Source organism: Python bivittatus, unplaced genomic scaffold (genome assembly GCF_059951505.1).
Source record: "Python bivittatus isolate LINGU-HERP-01145 unplaced genomic scaffold, Pbiv_v1 ctg000480_np1212, whole genome shotgun sequence".
Classification (NCBI taxonomy): Eukaryota; Metazoa; Chordata; class Lepidosauria; order Squamata; family Pythonidae; genus Python; species Python bivittatus.
In genome coordinates this window covers 47,635,602-47,655,838 of record NW_028277075.1, presented here as the reverse complement: position 1 = coordinate 47,655,838, position 20,237 = coordinate 47,635,602, and the positions used below count along the sequence as shown (strand labels likewise).

Sequence of the window (20,237 nt, the reverse complement as noted above, 5' to 3'; positions counted from 1 at the left end):
AAACACTTCTTGTAGATGAAATTATGAAATTACTATGGTCTATTCATTCATAGTTTATAACAGTCCACAAACAATGAGGTCTATCTCACCTGAGGAAAATCCTGCATCTATTTTAGAAAGCTCCCACTTTACTCACGCTGAGATGGTTGGAATCAGGCAGCCATTCATTGCCAATGAATCTATTCTGGCGCTCAGCGGTCACCACAAAAAAATCCCTTTCCTCCACTTCTGCAGCGGAGAAGAGCACTTTCTGACTCATTTCTCCTATCCTCCTATCCTAATTTTCCACCACTGGAAAGTGGTTTGCAAATCACTTTTGGTGAGAACAATATGGGCTGGATCAGTCCTTTATTGGTACTGACTTGCCAATCCAATAGAGGGCAGAAGGCAGAAGGATTCAACATCATTCATTTCTAATCCTTCTGTATTGTGTTTGTCCCTCCAAAAAAAACCCCCAAACCTCCCCCTTTATTTTCTGTGATTAATGCTAAGTATGGAAGAGTAAAACCATCTCACATTTGAAAAATTATCTTACATTGTGTTTTCCTGCTCCAGATGATGAAACCGAACACTTGAGAGAGACAATGTCTTGTTTCAAATCCATAGTTTGCCATGTAATGTTCTCTCAAAGTTTAACTTACTTCATTGGCCTCTTGTGAGGATAGATGGCAACCTGATTGCCCAGTTTTAGACTTTCTTTAAAAAACAAAACAAAAAACACCACCCAGGGCTTTTTTTGTACTTGTACCAGATTTTTGCAAAATTTATGTTAATTTTGTGGGATTTGAATTTTTTGTCATAAAAGAGAAACCTTAAGCTTATTAGAAACTTGCTGTATCTATTTTACTGTCTATTTTAAGAAAAAAGAATTAAAACCATGCCACCAATTCTGTATTCTTCTACCACTGAATTTTGGGAGCATGGTCTTGAGGGGCTCTGGCAACGTAATAGGCCCGCTGCTTGTGGTTGCTTACCTCAGATAGATGGGATAGATGTAAATCCATACATGCCACCCTGACTGCCTTGGAATGTGGAATAAAAATATATAAATAAATATAGCCTCCTAGCCTGAATTCAGATGTACCAGATATTACATGAAATTACACTTGCCTTCTTGTTTGTAGGCCTGAGCCCTTAAACATTTACAATTTGCTGAAGGACTTGGGAACTCTTGTTTCAGATCTATCCCCACATTTGAAAACTATGTGACTGTTCATCAATTAGACTCCTTTACTGAACGTGCCGAGTGAACAAGCTAGAAGTCCGGGGGGAGGGGGGAGGGGGAACAGCTGCAGGTATATGTCTGCCCTTTTGTCCCTCTTCTTTCAAAGCCATTTTTATTGGGGGCCCTTTCTTCTTTAGACAAATTCTTTGATCAGAAGCCAAAGCTTTTGAGTCATAGAAGAATGCCTGCCTACCTCCATTTGAGTTGGATCACGCCCTTGAGAAAGCAGTGGCATTTAGTGGGAGTGAATGGTAACAAATCCAAAACACAGAGCCTCCTGTTACAGAACTCAGGAGAAGCATCTCAGAGGAATTAAGTTTTTCTTCTTTCTGATTTAAAACAGGGTTTGGGACATATTCATTTGGTAGACCTAGCCTCAGGCCGATACTATGCATGCTTTTAAGGCTAGGTGTACACAGTATGGTTGTGGCAGAAAACACACAATCTTTGGCAAATACCCCATTCTTTTCTTCACAGCATGGCCAGACTTGCCTCAAACATAAGAAGACTGTTTTGTACATCTTCTAATGACCAGCAGGTGTTCCACTGCTTTTTGCATGTCTAGAAAGTATAATGTGCTACATGAACCACATCCAGCAAAGCAGCCTTTCCCAACTAGAACCCTCCAGGTATGTTTGAGACTACCTTTCCCAGAATTTCCAGCCAGCATCATACTACAGCAGTTTTGCAGAGTCAAGCATCTTTCAAAGATGTTAGGACAATCAGAGAATTGATAGTAGTACAGTACAGCACCTGGACCTTCTTTGTGTTAGAAGATGTTTGGAAGGCACTAGGCTGGAAAGGCTGCAGAAAAGAATATACGAGTTATTGAAGCCTGGCAAGCTAAAGTAGTTCAAAATTAACAAGATTAAGAAATAATCTCTTTGACAAGAATCCTAATCAAGCTTCTCAAAATGTATCTAGAGGTATCTCTTGTATATGCTGTTTCCCAGATTCAGCTGATTCAGAAAATATTGCAAGGCCACACATGATGAAGCTACAGTGTTTATACATACATGCATACATACATACATACATGTGTGTGTGTGTGTGTGATTTTTATTAAGAATTTTGATTATCATAGTAAAATCTAATATAAACTAAACTTAAAGAAAAGATAATAGAAAGGAGTAAAAAGTGCAAGGAAAAAGAAAGAAAGAAGAAGAAAAAGAGAAGAAAGAAAAGTAAGAATATAATAAAGAAGGAGAAAAGAAATATATAAAGAAGTGACTTCCAACCTTCATCACAACAAGTATAAAGAAATTCACCCTCTCTAAAGTTACAAATATTTATCTCTTCATCCCATATCCTGTCTCTTATCTATAAAGAAATCCATACAACATCATAATTTCAGTCCTAGTGTCAGCAGAAAGTCCATAAAGGGTAGCCAGAAGTAACAACATATCTTGTTTTAACCTTGATCAAATAAATCAACTTTGTATTCTTTCCTTTTACTTCTAACAGTCTTAATCTTTAGTTTGTTCAAATATTGCTGTAGGATTTGATTTCTCTCCATTTCTTCTTTGTCCAATCAAACAGAGTTCTTCAAGGCTTTAACAAACCTCTTTTGTAAATCCAGTAGGAAAAAAAATATCCAGGTCACTCTCTTGGTTTGTCATTTGTATTTCCCTATTTTAAAAACTTAGCCAGTTTCTTTTTTTCCAGTGAAACGTTCTTTTCTAAATCATTCTCTTGGCCTTGCAGTTGTAAATCCACTTTCAATACCATCTCTATCTTATCAGATAAAATTTGTTCCACATCTGATATTTCTTCAGTAACATCTTTTGGACATAGCCTATCCATAGAAGAAGACGTCATTACTGGCATTGTTGAGATTGTGGCTACTATTTTCTGATTTCATTCTTCAAAAGACTCCTTCAATATTTTTATTGTCATAATGTTTTGCACCATCTTACAGGTCTGTATATATTTACTTAACATCTTTAATCCCCTCTAGTGTCCAGCTTTTGAAATCATGAAATTATTTATCTATGTTGTGTCTTGTAAAAACCAAAACAGGGTCTATTTCCCATGAAAAGCTGTTTGTTACTTTACAATTAATTCCAAAATCTTATTGTAAAAGTTTCAATATTCCAATTTTATTTGGACCCTTAGTCCATTTATAACTTTCTTAGATCAAAATCTTATTTAGCCTTTTGCTGTTTATTTCAGATTCTTTACATTCTTAAACTTATGATTAAAATTTTCTTTTATTCAGGATTGAAAGCAGACTCACCTGGTGTTTTCAACTTGTCATTCCGAAGTTCTCTAATAGCTTGGAAGTAGTTAATGAGCAATTTCCGAAAGTGATTAGAAAGTGAGGTTTGCAAATTCAGTGTCCTTTAAAAGTCTCTGACATGGTTGCAAGCAAGATGGCTAATCCCATTGCCTCCTGATGCTCAAACCTGTGGAAAGCAGCTCTCTGGAGCACATCTCCCATCCTCTCCTTATCTGGACAAATTCCAAGGAATAGTTTACTCACCAGTTACTTGGTCTTTGCCATGGCCTTTTCGCAGAGCCGCCTTCAATTCACCATACCTCCCTGGAAGCCAAGTTACTGTGGATCTACACTCCTATGCCAGCTCTTTTGGTCTAACCTAAATCTTTCCTCAGAAACTTGAGTCCCAAAGCAACCAATTCTTCCTGTTTTCGAGAGAAACTGGCTGTGCAGGATATTGATTGGTCAGCTCTTAGAACAGAGGCCACTCAGAGGATCGTATTTAAAGAGAGACTGACTTTGATTAAGAGAAATATGACATTTATTTGGCAAAACAATGCCTCCATGAACAATTTAACAGTAGTGAATGGGTGAATTTGTTTCTAGAACTATTTTCACAATTTTCACTAGATCAGGAACTGTTGCATAACATAAACTACCATTCATTATTGAGGGAGCAACTATTTATTTTTTAAAGATTTTAGACAAGGTAAAGAGCAGGTACACAAGCTTAAATTGGCTAAGTGGTACCAATCTCTTAAAGATGGAAAAGGAATGTCATCTTATTTAGTCTCTTACATCCCACTCTCTGAGACAAGCTTTCATAGAACTTCGTTTTCAGACAATGCAAACAGCCTATTTGGATGGAAACATAAAGGATTATCAATTACACATTGTTTATGCATTTGTGATCATTTACAGATGGAAGATCTGATCCATTACTTATTACATTGCAAATTATATCAGATTTATTATGCCTTTGTTAACCCAACTGAATCAGTTCAGCATAGAAGAAAAAAACTATTTCCTGCTGACCGATGTAAACAAACATGTAACAAAACAAGTTGCCATGTTTCCAATGGCTGTGAGGAAGATACAAATGCAGACGTTGACAGATAATGCTGTTAATTTTAGAGGGGTTGAACTGAATTGACATGGATTGTTGTAATTTTGTATGAATTTTGCTAAAACCTATGGATGCAAATAAATGGACTAATATGTATTGTCGAAGGCTTTCACGGCTGGAATACGATGGCTGGTGTGTGTCTTCTGGGCTGTGTGGCCGTGTTCTGGAAGTTTTGTTTCCTAACGTTTCGCCAACTCAATAGAAGAAAAAACCCTGCCTAATCCCCAGGAATATATACACATATTCTGACACCAAAACAAGCAGCCACTCGTTAACCCAAACCCCACACCCCCACACACACACCCTTAACCACCCCACCACACACACCCAATCCCCCCCCCCCCAGATCTCTATAAATACCCACAAAAGGGTCACCTCATCCTGGGCACAGAGAGAACTGATCCTGTCTGTGCTCCTGCTCCCTGAAGATGCCGGTCACAGATGCTGGCGAAACGTTAGGAAACAAAACTTCCAGAACACGGCCACACAGCCCGGAAGACACACACCAGCCAAATGGACTAATAATTAAGAGAAATAGAAAGTATTTTATTTAAAAAAATATTGAACCAAATAGAGTGATCAGAGTGGTCATATTCTCCTTTATCCACTTCTTTTTCGTATTTCCTGCCACGTAAAGCAATTCTGTCTGGTAATATATGCAAACTGAGCTTGTGCCTATTTACAGTGAGTAATAGTATTACTACTACATAACAGTAAGAATTACTGCTGGAAGTAACAATAAGTATTTCGACTAAGTACAGTTGTAAATGGTACAACAATATAATAGTAAGAATTACTGACTAAGTACATCTTACTGAATTCTGTAGGACATATTTCCAAGAAAAAAAGTAAATAAGATTGCATCTTTAAAGTAATATTCAAGAAGCCTTATATCTATATTTCATCCATAATTTATGGGGGGAAAGGGTCATATCAAGAGAATTTCCTGACTAGCCAGCACCTCCACGATGTTCCACTATTTTTTTTAACATAGAAAAGTTCATAATTTGAAGCAGCTTGTTGTTTTTGCCTAGTTCCACTAAGAGGCTTATTGTGTTGCCTCAATGATCTGATATAAAATGATCCCTGAGGAATGGAAATTAAATTTGTGTATTCCATAAATACCACAAAATCATTCATCCTATGTCAGGCAGAGGGATATGAAGCAGTTACTATATGCTAAAGTAAAAGTTATTCTCTGATTTCATTGATGTGCAACTCAAATCTTGTTTGTTATAGTAGTAATTTTATACACAATTTACTTGAAAGCTTAGCTTCTTAAGCGCTTTGCAATATCATTAAATATTCAAGCCCAGAGATTACAACTATTCAAGGCCCAGGCTTCAGTTTACTTGCAAGTCAAGCAGAAATGAACTGATGAAGTTACAGAGACATTTTTTTTTTCTTTGAAAAGCAAAATAAAAAGGTGGCCCATTCTCCGTAATTCTGATTTTTTTTTAAATGGGACCAGTTATCCCCATTGTACCTTGGAGTGAATCAAATCAGAGTGATTTTTACAACCAGTAAATCAGAACACATGTCAGTGAGTTATATAAAACAGCCTTACATTCATGAGTTGGCAAGGCAAGGCAAAAGATAACACTGATCCATGAATGTTTGTTTATATACTGAGGGATAGAGCTACCAATTAAGTGTGATTAAGCAACTATATTTAACAGACTATAAATATATTGTAATACACAACCAATTTCCCCTTAGATTTAACAATAGATAAGATTCCAACAGGCCATACATTTCAGATGTAAACCTCACAGCTGGAATTCACATCCCTAGTTTGCTTACAGGCACTTGGTCGCTCAGCAAGATTTTTTGTTTTTTTTTCCCTTTGCTGTGAGAGTGGTAGATGGTTTGGATATATGAACAAATCCTGAACTTTGTGAAATACCTGTGTACAGTATTGCCATCTAATTAGATTTCAATTATATAAAAATCAACCTTTGTTTTTATAGAATTTCAAGATAATCAAACAGGGCAGGTTCCATCACAGCTTTTCAGTAAGCAGAAATGGAAAAATAATTTTAGCCAGAGAGCCAAAATGACCCCAGATAAGCACAGATATAATTGCTTATGCATACGTCTAAAATGTAAAATTATTCTCTACCCTGGTGGCATCCAGATTTGCTGATCTTTGGCCATGTTGGCCAAGAATTTGGCCAACATTTTGTCCAAACTGGCCAAGGATTTTTTGGCCAGGCTGGTTAAGTAAGTTTTATTTAACACATTTTTGGAGATAAAAGTGTCATGAAGTGAAATTGTAAGCAACAAGCATCAGGGATCTTTTCTAAATGGAGGATTTGGTTATATTTGGTTATATATAGTGGATCCTGAAGAAATTGCCTGAATCTACATATTTATTTTTGCCTATTATAGTCTATTACTGTTTTGCTGTGATTTTATCAATAGGTTTTGACTTCAGATCTAAATTATTTTGGAATGAATTTTGTTGATCAATATAAATAATTATAAATCAGAAATGAGAATTCTGATGTCTCTCAAAATTAGGAGAAAAAAATGGCTTAGGCCCTAAGTTGCTCCTACATTCATACAAAATGAGATTTCTACCAGTTACCTTCCATTTGCAGCTCTCAAGATCACATCTACCATTTCTAAGAGTCTTCCAATGCCAGCACCAGATTTTAACAGGACCAAAGAGGAGCAACTAAGGAAGGAAAGACCAGTTTATTAATTACTGTTCAGCGCATAGAAGGAAAATTGTATCCACACCATTTGCACTTCATTAATTAGCTGCTTGGAGAAAATAAATAACCGGAAAGACTCAAAATAATATTGACTTTACTGAACATTGTATTGGGCAGTTAAAGTGACTTAAATTCTTGGGTAGATTTTTGTCCTTGAAAAGGATTTTAGCAAACAAAAACTTTATTTAATTTGTAAGCGCCTTGGCAAAAACAAGGGAATCTTTAGCAGTTAGTTTTTTGCCAGAGAATAAAGAAAGTCAGACTTATATTCCATTGATAAAATAATGATTGATGGGTGCACCTAAAGAAATAGTTTGCTATATCAGTTTTGGAAGAGTTGTTGATATGGCATAGATTAAGTTTTGGCATACCATGCAGCTGTGGTTTTTCCCTATTCCTCTTCCCTATTCTATACCTGATCTTAGACTGACAAAGAGGACTCTGATTTCTTGTGCAATCAAGACTACAGTCCAATGCAATCAAGACTAGATTACATAGTAGTATGTCATATCCTGTGAGCCTTTTTGTGGGTTTCTGCAAACCCACATCTACTCCATGGAGTTGGAGAATAGTATCATGGTTCAAGCAGGCCCAACATGACTACAGGTGTATATAGAGAGATTGTTGTTGTTGTTTAGTCGTTAAGTCGTGTCCGACTCTTCGTGACCCCATGAACCATATTGCACCAAGCCTTCCTGTCCTATATAGAGAGATAGATCTTACTGATATAGAGAGAGAGATCAGTAGTAATCATTTAGAAAAAGCAGAAGTACATTGAAACAATGTGAAAATGTCAAATAAGGAAAGATAGGATCTAAAAATAATGATCCAGGTTTAAGTTATCCTACTTCAATGTAGTAGAAGGAATTGGCTTAGATTTTTCATTGGCAGCCTTTCAGTCCTATAAATAAAAGAGTTAACAAACTGCACATTTAAAGTCAAAGTTATCTGGCATTAATTCTCAAATTCTCTTTGAACCTTTTTCAAAAAAATAAGCAAGTTCTTCAGTGTGAGGATTACCGTACTATCACATTTATCGTATCAATCATATTTTTGATGTGCACAGAAGGGAGAAAAGCATCATAATGACATAAATTCCAACAGCTGATGCACAAAAAGCTCCTTCCATATGTCCGCTGTGCACACCCACACTTGCCAGAAGAGAAGATGAAAACTCTTTAAATGAGCTTGTGCCAGTCAATCTCAGCATAAAGTTAATCAAGAAAATCATTCTTTGACATATAGCAAAATGCTGGGTTCCTTTTCCATGTAAATCAGTTGGCGCATGCAATGAATCATAAGGCATTTTTGTAATACATACCAGTGCACAAATCTGCCACATGACGTGAGGCCAGGTGTCCTCATAAACATATGCATGACAAATCCTGGAATAATATTTGGGAAGAATCTTCACAAAGCACGAACAAATCTGTGGCCTTTATCACCTTTAAGAGATTATAAGGAAGGCAAATACTGAACTTAATTTTTATCAACAAGTAAAATACAGGTAGTCCTCCCCTAATGACTGCTCATTTAGCGATTGTTTGAAGTTACAATGGCACTAAAAAAGTGACTTACAACCGGTGCCTGAAGTTACAACCATTGCAGCACCACTGCAGTCATATGCTCGTGATCTGAGCGCTTAGAAATCAGTTCACACATGATGGTTGCAGTATCCCAGGGTCATGTGAATGCAATTTTCAATCTTCTCAATCAGCTTTGGCAAGCAAAATTAATGGGAAACTGCATGATTCACTTAACATCCACATGATTTGCTTAATGACCACCACAAAAAAGATCTTGGGTCCAGTCATGTGATGATTGACTTAACAACTGCATCGCTTAGTAACCTAAATTCCAGTCCCAACTGTGGTCATTAAGCGTGGACTACCTGTAGTGAAAATTGTGATCATGAGCTTGAATGTATTGTGTTAATAACAAGTTATTGAGGACAATATTACGCGTGTATCAAAAGCTTCAAAAAATTGGGTTGCAACCTTGGTATATGCTGAACTACTGGCAAGTTTATTTGAAGATATCAACATACCAAAGATGTGAAACTGTTGCCTCATGATGCCAAAGATCTTCATCTTTCTTATAGGCTTGCGCTCTGGCAAAAGTAAAAATGACATACAAATTAGAATATTTTATTAAGCAAATAATATATTAGAGCATATGCCTCAAAATAAATGTATATACACAATTAAAACACAGAATTGCATTGAAATCACACAAACAGTAAACATGGCAAAATAAATAAAGAGATCACCTAAAACTGGAAACAGTTGATATCAGTCCCCTTAAAAGGAAGGAGACAGACATGCTGATAATCTGATCCAGAACATATGGCTGATGCAAGTAATGGTGCTTTGAAATAGGCTGGAAACCAATGTGGTTCCTATATGACCAGTGCAATGTGATTAGCTAAGGTTGCATCAAAATGAAATAGCTATTCTTCCAATTATGACATAAATTGATTGATTTTTACAATATTTGTAGATCATCCCAGTGAATTAAGACTCTGGACAGTGAATCGGAAACCAAGGCTAAAACAGAAACAACAGTAAAAGAAAATAAAGATATGTGTGCATCCCCAAGGTGGACAATCAGGCCAAAGGTAGGGTGGAATAATAATGTTTTAACTGCCTTGCAAAATGCAAGAGGGAAGGGGCCAAATGTAATTCCCTGGAAAGCATAGGCAGGAGTTACTACAGAAAAGACTTGCCACCCAGCCACCTCCCCGCCCCCCCGGACCTTTCTAAAACTTTGGATCAAGAAGCCAGATTCAGATTTAGCAAAGCAGCACCTGATATATTCCACTGCTAAATCATGTGGGGCTTTGATCAGCACTTTGAATCAGGCCTGGAAGCCTAATGAGCATAACAACCTCAAATTCAGTGTAATCTGAAGTAGTGGGGCTGTCCCATCAGCATTCCAGCTGCCACTTTCTGTATGAGTTGCCATTTCAAGGTCATCTCCAAAGACCATGTAGCTCCATGTAGAGTCCATTGCAGTAGTCAAGTCAGGTAGTGACCAAGGTATGAGTGACCATCATCAGGGCATTCTGGTCTAGCTAGGGCTGTAACCAGCATACCAGCCAAAGCTTGAAGAGCCCCCAGCCACAGCTTCCACTTGGTGCTTGAGCAGGAACCGTGCGTGCAGGAAGATGCCCCCCACCCACCCACAACATGAACCAACCCCCTTGAGGGGAATTAAATCTTTCCAGAGTAACTAGCAGGATCAATGTTACCAAAGTATACTGACAAATAGCAACTCCATCTTTACAGAATTTAATCTGAGCTGCTTTTGCCCCATCCAGTTCCTAAGGACGTCCAGACACTAGTTCAAGCTTTCCATTGCATCTCTGGTTCAGCCTGAGGTGGTGATGTATAAGTGGGTATCATCAGCATATTGAATACACCTCACTCCAAACTGACCAATCACATCTACCACCAGTTTCATCTAAAGAATATAGGAAAGAGAAATGAATCTTGTGGAATCTGCACTGGTATGATTGCTTCCCCACCATAATTACCAACTGTGACTACTCATTTAAACAGGAGTGAAACCACCATTAAATGCAGACAGTCAGTAGTTTGCTATAGTCAATTATACTCAATACCAAAAGTCAAATAGGACAAAGTATCGACGGTCATCAACCAGAGTGACCAATACCATTTTGTTCTATGGCCATTTCATGACTTAAATCCCAACTGATGAAGACCCAGATAATGTTTACTCTGTAGTTGACTCTTCCACAACTTTTCCAAGAAAGGAAAGGCTGGAGACTGGGTGAAAGTTGTCTAGATGAGTGGAGGCCTTCTTCAAGAGGCAGTACACTACTGTTTCTTTCAAAGCAGGAATCCATTGATATAAAGTGTGCAGAAATTACTGAATCTTCACCATTCTTATTACCACTGTGTAGGCTTAAACATGAGTTTATCATTGCTTGGTTATGTGCACTTCTAGTTTTCTGCTACAGTCAATCTAGGTGCCTTTTCAATCTTCGGCTCCTCAGCAGAGCAAGTAACTGCTTGTACTCTGCAACTGGAAAGAGGCCTCACAGGAGAGATCTCACACATTTAAATCTCCAAGTACCGAAGACTGACTGGACACAAGATGGAACTTCCCACCAAATTTTGGGGAAATCCCCAAGCATTTTCTGAGTTCTTTCTGGAAACATTAAGTGCCAGGGGTGCATCATTCTAAAGGGGCAACTACCCATGTGGAGGTCTGGGGCATCCATGATCCATAGTTTGACAAGGAAATGATCTGATCATGCCAAGGACAAATGACAATGTCCTTCAGATCATGCTTTATATGCTCCAAAGATTGATTCTATGAAAAGGGCTTCTCTCCAACTTTGATTTAAGAAGGCCTAGATAGAAGTGCGGTAAGAACTACATAGTGAGCATTCCAGGAAAGGCCATGGGTTGGATCCCAAACCCCTCTGCCATACCCCCAGACTTGTTGGAACATTCAGAAATGTCCTGTTCGAATTAATTTCACTATCACTTTTACCTTGCCAATTTGCTGCCACCAAGGTTTTGTGCTTCCTGGAGACATTCCAAAGTTCCCCAGTCATTCCAACTGGGCATTAAGTTTGATCTCTTCCTTTAGTCAAGCATATACCAGTATTTCTCCACTACAAATGTGTTCCAGCAAACTTACTGTATATTATTTCTATCAGCTGACAGTATTTTATGTTACACATTCAAGTGTGGGTTTAATTGCAAGCTAAGTATAAAATGTAAGATGGCTATATGATATGCTGAGGTCAGAAATGTAAAATTTCTGGAAATTTTGAAATGGGGATTTTTTTTCTCTATTTTTTCCCAGAAAAATTAAAACTACTGGAAAAATGTAAATATATGTATGACTTAATTCTTAACACCATTTACAAATTAAAAAATCATGTAACTTTATAAAATATATTATGCATAATTTGGTTTGCTCATAAAAGTTTGGTATTTAAAATGGATAAGTATTGTTTATTCAAAAAATAATTCTAAATTTATTGAATGAATTTGCATTTTTTTTTCTGTTTAGGAAAAGCAATTAGGCAAAAAACACTAAAAATAAAACTAACCTTCAACATTGCCTTAAAGCAAAGAACATATTTCATTTTGGATTTTGTCCCTTACTGGATGAAGTAGCTAAGAAAATACTAGTTTATAGGAGGAAAAGCTATAACAAATGGGAGAATAGAACCAAGTTTCAGAATACACACTTTGCCACATTAACCATTGTTTAATCAGTCTCATTTTCTGACTCTGAAATACTATCACTGCCAGGAGTTTTTATCTATTCTGATCCTTGAACATTTTCATGAACTTCTGAAATCAGATTAGCCCTCACTGAGACAAACCTCCTTATTCTCTCACATGCCAGTTTATTTCTTGATTTGGTATATTTCCAAATATAGAACAATTCCTTTCACATCCTAAACCCTTTATGTATCTTTTAAATATTAGGAAATATTCCCCCATTCCCCATATTTCTGAGGAAAAGATCATGGGAGAAAATGAAAGGAACTATTTTTGTCCCAGATATTATTTTTCTATGCCTTCACATCCCTAGCATATGTTTATATGGATCAATCCTGTATACATTTTCATCATGTTAACAAAGGACATGGTGGTCTTAGGAAATTGCCTCACCCCAATCTATCTGTGACCACAAGAAGCTGATTATGTAGATGATATTTGGATATGCCAGGAAAATGAAGGCATGTGAGTGCTTGTAGTGGAGTATCAGCAGAGAATCAACATTGAATGCAGACCAAACTGGCAGAGGAACACATCAACTTGCAAATGATTGATGCAGGAAAAGTTGAAATGCTGAAGTGCCTGTGAGAATAAACTCCTTAGTCATGAATTGGTCCTATTGTAGATTGTACTGTAAAGTGATCTGTGGGAAAGGGCTTTGGTGGTTTGCAAACTGCATCCAAGGACTTAATTTTCAGGTCTATATTGCCAGCTAATTGTTATGTTTAAGTATCAGTTGCAGGTTCCTGAAAATGACATATACCATTAGCAAGACAAACTGACAGTTCAGACAATACTATAAACTGCAAACATCTGGATTTTATTACAGGAACATTTTATGATGCTTTCAGCCCCAGCAGTTTCTGATTTGCCTTTTGTTAATGGACACAAATTCCTTAATGTTTGAATGTCTAATTGAAATGCATATAGCAGCATCTTCTATTACACAATGGAGGGAGTGACGACCTTAAAATGAGTCCCAGAAGTGAGAAATCTCTTGAGGAATAGGCCAAGAAGTGGGCATCTTGGCCATGCCTTTTATTAAGTGGAACCATTTGCTTTAAAAGCAAGACTTAAAATACTTTTGGATGAAATGAAAACATGTAGTCCATTTCCTAAGGACAAACCCTATGCTGCTCCATGTCCCTAAAAAGCAGTTGCATGCAATGAGTTTATCCTACTTATGCTCCAGGCTTTGATTTCTTTCACAACATATGATGGAATCACCCCACACTTAGATTAAATTGATGACAGATTAAGCACACGCAGAAGAGCACATCACACATGCAGCAAGCACACAGGAACAGGCTGCCTGTTCTGAGGACCCAGACATTATGTGCATTAGGAAGGGATTGATCTACCATTAACACAAAGCATTCTTTTATGATGAACAGCAGATGTGCTGCCCATGTTAATGAATTAAATGATGAATAAGTATACATCTTGTTAGACTTTGTTACCCCTTCTCTACCAGTAGCCCATTCTATTTTTTATTAACTCCACTTATAACCCTATAGAACAGTTTCAGACAGTACAATTGAAAACCCTTCCAGGGCTGTTGATTGACCTCTGGAGGCAGCCCCATTGTTTAATTGTCTCAATTTAGCTCAGGGCTTATTATTTGGTTTTAAGTACTAGGCCACTGACTGGTATTTTCACACTGCTGTTTTTTGTCCCATCTCTGAGTTGGCTTTTTCCATGTAATATTTCATACAAGTGCATTCTTGTCCTTTATTTTAGCAGCTTACTCTATCTATCTATCTATCTATCTATCTATCTATCTATCTATCTATCTATCTATCTATCTATCTATCTATCTTGCTTTTCCTTTGTTTTCCTTGACCAGTTAATCATCCCAGCTCATGTCTTACTGTTCTGAGTGTCCCTTTCTGTTATCCTTGCAAAGTATTTTTATATCTTACAAGATTCTGAAATGAGGTCAGATACTATTGAAGAGGCTATAAACTCAGGTTCACATCTTGGGTGGAAACATTTCCTGTTTTCAGGACTCTGACCACAGGAATTATTCCAACACAAATTCTTTCTACTGTATGTCTTCTTTGACTAACTATAGCAGAGCAATGCAAGTATGTATGAACAGAATAAAACAGTTCACCATAATTCATTTTGTTGATTAGTATGGCCTTAATAAAAGTGATGTATATTATTTATAGGGTGTCTGTGCACCTTACAGGGTAGTAATAACCAGCAAACCTGGATAGTGTTCACACCTAATGTACATTCTGAAGCTGGGATCTCTGATACTGGCCAAGGATCACAGCTAATGGGTACTTACTAGGAAAAGCTGCTTTAATTAATTTCCTACAATAGGTTCATAGACTCAAGAGGGCTTTTCCCCCCCAAAATGGTGATGTTGGCTGTATTATTGTTGGCAGGAGAGGGGAGATTGCAGGTACTGCAATCACTGTGAATTCGCCATAAAGAGAATTAGGGTATCTGCTCCACTTGGAACTACTACACAGTAGTACATAGAACATTAGTATCATTCTAGGAGTAAAATAAATAAGAAATCTCACTCTAAAATGCACATTTCTCATCTTTTTAAAAATGTGCATATCAGACACTGCATTCCTAACAATAACATACTAGGCAAAAATCTCTGAAACTTTTCCCAGGTTAGAAATGAAATGAAAGTGTTTTATCTTTTGTTTTTCTGATAGACATAGAAGCTCTTGGTGGAGGAAGGCTAATAACCTTTCAGAAATGCCAGGAATAAAGGGGTCAAACACCTGTCGGTACTGTGTTTCCCAATATAAATTTGGCAATTTATCATTCTAAAAAAGACTTAAATAGGCAAGTTGCTTTCTCTATATTGGGTATGGGTAATGTGTGAACTTTCTTGTGGTCACTCCCATTATCTCACTTCACTGACCATGTTGACTAGCACTAATATAATTTGAGTCAAAAGATACCTGGGAGGAGACCCCTTCCCTTCCCATACTTAGAACATGCTATGGTTTGACATTTATGTTTAATCCTCCTTTAAGAGCCTGGATTTACTGATGGTCTGCAGTCAGAACGAGCTCCATTTGACTGAGTGTGGCTTTCTTCTGAACAGACATGCCTGTTCAGAACTGTTTAAATGTGTTAAACTTTTTAGAGACAGACTATTACAGCAGGAAATTAGAAGGAATCAAGGAGAGTAAATGTAGAACAGGAGACATGGAATCTGGCTTTCCAAGTATTACTGCACTAAAATTTCCAACAGTCCTAAGCAAAATAGCCAACGACTACATATCCTAGGAACTGGAAGTCAGCAATGTAGGAAGGGCAAATGATGATTTTATTGCAGAGTTGAAAGGGACTGCAAAATTAATCTAGTGTAGTCCCTACAAAGTGTAGGATTTGCTAAAGCGTTTTGGATAGATGGCTAACCAGTCTCTGTTTTAAGACTTCCCGGGAAGGAGAACAGATCATAAGGCAACCTAATTCATTGGTTGATTGCTCTTGCCATGAGGAAAGTCCTCCTAATATCTAACCTGTATCTAGTTCCCTGAAGTTTCAACCTATTTGTTCTAGTCTTGCTCTCTGGGCTGACAAAGAACAGAAGCGTCCTCTCTATGACACTTTAGATACATGAAGACTGCTCCCTCAGTCTTGACTTCTGCAGGCTAATCATACACAGTCCCTTTAACTGTTCCTCACAGGACCTGCCTTCCAGACCCCTCACCATCCTGGCAGCCTCCTCCTGAAATAGCTATAGTTGTCAATGTGCTTTTTAGACTGCAGTGCCTAGAACTGGACACAGTGTTGCACATGTGTATTGACTAAGATGGACAAAAAGGGTACAATCACTTCCTGTGATCTGGGCTCTATGCTGTTAATGTATCTCAGAATAGCATCTGTCTTTTAGCGGCTTCTTCACACTGTTGGATCATATTTAATCTGTGATCAATTACAAAACCTCAATCCTTTTCACATATATGCTGCCAAGCCAGCTTCCCACATCCTATACCTGTGCCTTTCATTTTTTGATAATTTGATTATTCCCTCACTCCTTTCATGCAAGTCATTCATAACAGCATGTAGTCTGTGGCAATCCACTTGATATTACTTTCCAATCTGACGTACAGCCATTTATGAGTACAGTGGTACCTCGGGATACGAACTTAATCCGTTCCGTGACTCTGGGCGTATCCCGAGTTGGTCGTAACCCGACGCAAATTTCCCCATAGGGTTCAATGTAAATCCGGTTAATCCGTTCCGCCCTCCGAATTTGGTTGCACCCCGAAGCAAATTTTCCCATAAGGTTCAATGTAATTACCGTTAATCCGTTCTGGCGTCCACGGACCACGCGTCAGGGGCGGGAGAACGGCCGGGTGCGGTGCGGCGGGAGAACGGCCAGGCGCTGCACGGCAGGGCCGGAGAACGGCTGGGCGCCGTGCCGCAGGAAAATGGCCGCGGACCACGTGTCAAGGGCGGAAAAATGGCCGCGGGCCACGTGTCAGGGCGGAAAAATGGCCATACCCCGAGGCGGAGTTCGCACATCGAGGTAAATTTTTGCGGCCAGAGCTGGTCGTAACCCGAAAAGTTTGTTAGTAGAGGCGTTCGTATCCCTAGGTACCACTGTACTCTGTGGGTGCAGTCACTTGGCCAATTATAACTCAATCTAACCATTGTATCACATAGCTTATATTTTGCAATTATATTAATGAGGATATCATGTGAAATGTTATTGAATGATTTGCTAAGATCAAGGTACACTATGTCTATGGCATTTCCAGAATCTATTAAGCTAGCAATTCTGTCAGAAAAAGAAAGGATAGTTTGGCATTGTTTATGACAAACCCATGTTGGCTTTTGTTAATTGTTACATTCCTACCAAAGTGTTCACAAACATGCTGTTTAGTTATCTGCCCAGAATTGATGTCAAGCTGACAGGTTTGTAATTTCCTGGATCCTCTTTCCTTTCTTAAGGATTGGGACATTTGCTCTCCTCCAATTTTCGGGGATTCACCAGTCCTCCAGGAATTCTCAAAGATTACACTTAGTGGTTCTGTAATCACCTTTACTAGTACCTTCAGTACCTTAGGATTAAATTCATCTGGCCCTAGAGATGTGAATTTAAATTAGCTACGTGTTCATTTGTACTCTCCTTGTCTATCCTTAGCTACAGTTCTCTCTATTCATCAGTGACACAATGATGGTCAACTAGGGCTTTGTTTCTCTTTTGAGAGAATTCAGACATTAAATACAAATTAAGGCATTCTGCCTTCTAGCTATCAACCACTACCAATGCTCTCCTTTCACCTCACAATAGACCCACAACTACTTTCTCTTTTTGTTTCTGATAAACCTGAAAAAGCCCTTTTGTTGTTTTGGTACAAGTCTCAGCTCATTCTGCATTTTTGCCCTTCTGACACAAACCCTACAGTTTCTGGCAACTGACTTGTATCTCTTTGGTTAAACACCCCTCCTTAATTTTCTACATATGTCCCTTTTTCTTTTCAACATTTTAGAAAATTCTATATATCCACAGTGGTCTCACTAGGTATCTCCCCTTATTCTTTCTAGCAGGAAGAGTTTATACCTTCGGGATCTCATTTTCCAGATCTCTACTCTTTCCCAGATGTTTTTCTCAAATATTTCGAATCAATGGACCTAACCTACCTTCTGAATGAGTACATCAAAATCTGCTGTCCTGAAAGCCAATATACAAGTCTGAATCTTCTGTATTTCTCCTCCCTTTGATGCCATAACCTCAAGGATAACATGATTCATTTTGAATATATTTAATGTGAAAAAGTGCAAAAATACACTAATAGCACATCTACTGGCATTATTGCACAGAGTATCTGTTGCACCCACAGCTCCTCTGGCTTCTGCATCCAATGTCATCACCCACTTATACTGCTACCGGATGAGTGGAAAGAATGAGACAATCTCAGTAAGGCAAGCTCTTTGGCACAACTGGTAATGTAACCCTACATAAATCTTGGACGTTACTTCTTCAGATGTTGCATGGTTGTCATTGTTTTAACCCATTCCTACGCCACAGCTAAACATGTAGAAATCCACACATATGTATACTGAACATAACAAAAGATAACATGAGGCATTGAATTATCATGTGTTTATTGCAATGTGTGCAAAAAGAACCCCTCTTCTTTCAGGGACAGATATAAGTAGACAACTTTGCAATACCTCATCCAACAGATCCAGTTGGCCCAGTTAGCTGATGCAGATGAAATACAGGGGCAGCTCCTAAGAAGAGGGGAAACAAATGTGGCATTGGTATGTGAGTGACTGAGCACAAGCAGAGAATGAAGTAGTAAGCATTCAGTGCATCTTGAAGTAACATAAAAGTAACACGTCCTCCCCCACAAGGCAAGCAATGATGCTAGCATAAGCAGGGAAGATTCTCCTTCCAAGATGAGACCAGACATCACTGTAATATCTGTGCTTACCGAAGATTACTGAACTTACAGGTAGTCCTTGCTCAGCAACCACAATTAAGACTGGCAATCTGGTCGCTAAGCACCACTATCACTAAGCAGAAAATCATGTGACTGCAACGGGCTTACGACTTTAATTCCCCTTTGGTTGTTAAGCAAAGTGCCACAGACACTAAGTGAGAAATCATATACCCATGACTTCAGGTCTGAAGGCTCCCACATAGCTTTGCACAATTCTTGCAAAGTGGCGGAAACAGAACTGTTCTGTTGGAGCCTAGAAGCAAGTTGAACAAAGGCCTATTGAAACTAGAGGGGAAGCATTTAAATTTGCATAGACAGTCACTACCAGATTTAAAAGCTGCCAAACTTCAGCAAAGAGAGAGATTCCAGTGGGAAGGCCCTTTTGATTTGGCATTTGCTACTGATGACCAACTGCCTTTATCTACAACTTGGGAACATATTAGAGGCATCTGGCTGGGCACATCCTGAAAATCCATAAACATAGAATCAGAGTTAGAAGAGGTCATTTTAGGTTATCACACCACCTAGAGTCACTTGTATAGTGAGATGGGTGGCATATATAAATTTGAAAAATAAATAAATACAAATATCGACTCTAACTCGTTTAGTGCATTCCAGACAGCTGTCCAGCTTCAGTTTGAACAGTCTGCTATCTCACTGGGTAATTAGTTCCACTTCTGAACTGTTCTTACTGCTAGGATGCTGTGCCTGATAGCCTACAGTTTTATGCAGTAGGAATTATCCATCTCATTTAACCAGTTCATCAAGTAGTTCACCTGCCTGGCCTACGTGGTGTGGCTTTTCCTTTTCCTATGCTTTGCACAGCAACCGGCCCAGGGGCTCCGTGCAGCGCTTAGCCCTCTGTTAACCCCCCACCATTCCTTTCTTTTCCATACGGACTCACTGAGGAAACAGTCTGTAGCCCGCAGAAGTTCGTCTCGCAGCTTTCTTCTTCAGGCTGCAGCAAATCTCTCACGGAGGCCCCGGCGGAACTGATATGAGCACCTTCTCCGGGCAGAGAGAGGGCAGCGCTTGGCGCCAAAGCTACCCACGCTTTACTGAAAGAGGGACAGTCTCACGGAACGCAGCGAAACTTGATTCCGAGCACGCGTACAACGGGAAGAATGAGAAGGATAAGGCGCTCCACGGGAGCACGCAGCAGCCACGTCGCAAGCGTTCCACCGTTCTATTTACCTTGCCGGTCTTGCGTCATTTTAACAGCAACGCCTCCGATGCACGTCACT

At 38.6% G+C, this 20,237-nt stretch overlaps 1 long non-coding RNA gene across 6 annotated transcripts in view; it reads right to left on the bottom strand.

Annotated features, from left to right (window-relative positions):
• Positions 1-20,219, bottom strand: part of LOC148214975 (uncharacterized) — a 55,615-nt gene extending 35,396 nt beyond the window's left edge. For 2 of the 6 annotated variants that reach the window (XR_015797054.1, XR_015797053.1), the window contains exons 1-5: positions 19,898-20,218; positions 18,722-18,781; positions 9,337-9,399; positions 8,611-8,674; positions 7,160-7,249 (exon numbers count right to left, since the gene is read on the bottom strand). This is a non-coding gene — a long non-coding RNA (uncharacterized LOC148214975). Of the gene's footprint in view, positions 1-1,591; positions 4,299-7,159; positions 7,250-8,610; positions 8,735-9,336; positions 9,400-18,721; positions 18,782-19,897 lie in introns of those variants that run through there. The other 4 variants (XR_015797055.1, XR_015797056.1, XR_015797058.1 and 1 more) reach the window with 4 other exon arrangements.
• Between the last annotated feature and the right edge of the window lie 18 nt (positions 20,220-20,237).